This window comes from Notothenia coriiceps, unplaced genomic scaffold (assembly GCF_000735185.1).
Source record: "Notothenia coriiceps isolate Sejong01 unplaced genomic scaffold, NC01 NC01_scaffold00019722, whole genome shotgun sequence".
In the NCBI taxonomy this organism is placed as follows: domain Eukaryota; kingdom Metazoa; phylum Chordata; class Actinopteri; order Perciformes; family Nototheniidae; genus Notothenia; species Notothenia coriiceps.
In genome coordinates this window covers 1-3152 of record NW_011352423.1, presented here as the reverse complement: position 1 = coordinate 3152, position 3152 = coordinate 1, and the positions used below count along the sequence as shown (strand labels likewise).

At 39.9% G+C, this 3152-nt stretch overlaps 1 long non-coding RNA gene across 1 annotated transcript; it reads left to right on the top strand.

Moving 5' to 3' along the window:
- The first annotated feature begins 1018 nt into the window (after positions 1 to 1018).
- Positions 1019 to 3046, top strand: LOC104952192 (uncharacterized). The gene is made up of 2 exons (XR_799095.1): positions 1019 to 1565; positions 2932 to 3046. It is a non-coding gene; the product is annotated as an uncharacterized lncRNA (long non-coding RNA).
- The last annotated feature ends 106 nt before the right edge of the window (positions 3047 to 3152 follow it).

Genomic DNA, 3152 nt, shown 5'->3' with positions numbered 1-3152 from the left:
TGGTTAAAACTGTTCTGTTTTTAAACAAGATATTGCAGGTGGGTTACGGTAATCGGAATTACAACAGCAGTGCAGTAATAAGACGACGGTCTATTATTAGTTGCTGATAGGTCTCCATATTGGTCCCGGTTTGGCGTGTCCAAATAGCAACAGTTAACCAATAGTAGACTATAAAGTACAATTATTACGTAGACAGGTTTATAGCTTGTGCGTAAGGGTTCCTAACTTTAAGTGATGATATCAATAAGATAAAGCCCATTTTTTCATAGTAAACTAGATAGAAATGTTATTATTTTAAACTAAGTGTTGTTTTGGCTTGGATTTCAGGGTTTATAATACCACACCAGTGGTTTCCTTTGTTACGGTTCGTTTAAAGATCACCTCGCTATTGTTTAAACTCCTCCCTGAGAGCCGCATGGACAAATCTCTTTGTCTACTGGTCAGAGTGCGAAATAATCGGGTGCCATCTTGTTTACACCCCGCATGTAGAAAAACAAAGACAGGGCAATCGCCATTTCGTGAAATGCAAATTCAAAGCACTCCTTTCTTTGTTCTTATGCAGCTGGTTTCACTCCAATGAGGCATTTTCTTGACCTCCATCTTGTGAAGAACGAATAATACTTCTTGTCACAGTTGGAACTAGAAGGCTGAATCAATTTTTGGATATTAAAGGGAAGGATTGTTGTATTTTCAAAGTTTTGAAGTATTGCTGCTGGCAAAAGTGTATTGGCTGATTATTGATGTAATTCTGCTTGCAAATGTGTTTTGGCGGTTTTTGAAATATTCCTGGTTGCAAATGTGTTTTGGCGGTTATGTGCTGTGTGTAATTTTCTTCCCATTTTAAGAAGGAAAATACCATTCTTTTTACCAATAGAGGTCAGTTTTACAACAGCTATTGCTAGTGAATTGAGCTGGAAATTGCAATAGCGCACTCTGGTGGTAGTACAGAATTATTACACTAATAGAGGAAACACTAAATAACATTTTGAAGTTTAATTTTAAGTGTTATAAATAAACATAAGCTTGATCGCCAGAATAGAATTGCAAAGTGGTTTCTAATTATAAAATGAGAAACTTTACATAATAACATAACCTAGACTGTAGAATATTCAAACACCACTTTATTGAAGCTAACACAAGTTGAGACATTTGCATAATTTCATACACTTCGGTATGCACTGTACACAGTGGATTTAGATTTTTACCACAGATTTCTATTTTCATATTTCAAAGTCAAAACCATACTGTACACTGTACAATTTTTATTTTTAAAAATTTAAAATTTGCACAAATTTTATATTTTAATTTACTTTAATAATATTTACATACAACTAAAAAAAAAAAAAAAACAACCCTGATTTAAAGTTAAGATCGGATGACATAGGATATTATTTATCAGGAACAAAGGTGCTAGTCGGAGGATTAGTGCTTCAATCTTTGATAACTTCGTAATTTCATTCGAATAGGAAGAAAACATGCCACTTAAACAAACTAAGTTGAGACTAGACGCAGAGCCAGGCTCAACAGCAGATATCAAGGGAAGGATAAAAATCAGATCAGATGCTATAACAGTTCCAAATCTTAGACAAAAGACATGGAACCACATGGAGAAACTGTTGGAACAGTGGCAAACGAGAGGACTGTTTCCAGCAGATGATCAGCCTGGACCAACGAAAGCCCATAGCAAAGCTGTAGTTGAACATGAGAATGCTGAATACCTACAAGAGGAAAAAGCATGGATCAAAGCCGGACAACCCTCTTGGTATGGACCTGAAAACATTGCTATGAACAGAGCTGAAAAAAGAAAATCTAGAGTTACAAGTCTGGTACTCCATCTAAAATATGTCAGCCAAGAATCAACGAACAGCATGTATGTGGCTCAAGGAGCAGAGCTCACAGCAAAGGAAGATAAGAAAGAAAAGACAGAAGAAGCTCCAGTAATCCAACCTTCAAAGCTCCTTCCAAGCCTGACAGATGCGCCTCCAGAAGAAGAATACAGTTTCTTTCAACCCCCAATACAAGCTCCAACTCTAGGTGTTTTAGGAGGAGTATTGGAGTTGGACGGTCTCCCCACAGCTACACGTGTCAAAGACTTGGAGTATGAGGTAAGACTCCTATCTGGTGAGTTCAACAGAAGATTGAAAGAAGTAGGCAGAAGAATGAAAGAAGTAGCAGAAGAATGGAAGAGGAGCTCAACAGAAAGATGGAAGACCTCAGCAAAAGTATGGAAGCACAACTCAAGAGAAGAGAAGGCGAAGGTTCTCCAGACACCACAACCGTAACTGAAGCTGGAAGACTCAAGAACTGCTCAACACTCATGCTACCGGTGATAGCGGCTGGAGAAGGAGGATTGAAATACCAATCATGGACTCACAGAGACATGGAAGCATTAGCGGCAAAACTACCTCCACTTACACAAGGAGGTCAGAAGTGGGTGAATGATCTGGAGAAATACACAGTCCAAGACCACCTGTGCTTGGGAAACATGAGGGCACTGCTTGGACGGATAGAAGGAAGACTAGAGGCAAGAGCAGTGGCCAAGGCCAAATGCACCAACTCTCCAGATTACATTTTCTTCAACAAAGTCAGGTCGAGGTATTGGGCTGCCATTCGTCAAATCTACCCAACAACACGGAGTTTACATGCCCTCAACAGCCTGAGAAAAGAACCGGGGGAAGACATGTATGCCTTCCTGAAGAGATGTGAAGGAGTGTGGGAGGACTGCACTGGAGAACGACATGACGTTTCACCGTCTGTCGTAATGCTGTGGAAGAACGCGGTCATTAACGCCCTTCCCCAATCAGTGCAGGCAAGCCTGGGAGATGTGATGGCATTAGAAGCTATACCCATTGAAGAATGGAGACAACATCTCATTTACCACGATATGAAATACCAAGCAACCCAGAGGGAAAAAGACGAAGAAATTAAAACATTACAACTAAGACTCTTGAAGATACAAATGGCTGAGAAAGATACCGAAGCTAATAAAAACAAGAAAGCGGCAAGGCAAATGGCAGCTACATCAGAGAAGGCAGGGCAGATTCCTCCAACAATTCAAGCTCAGGAAGAACCAGAGAATGCAGTGCAGACATCTCAAACAGTTGAATCTCAGATAGTGCCAGAGAATCAGATGGAGAACCAACAACCAGGAG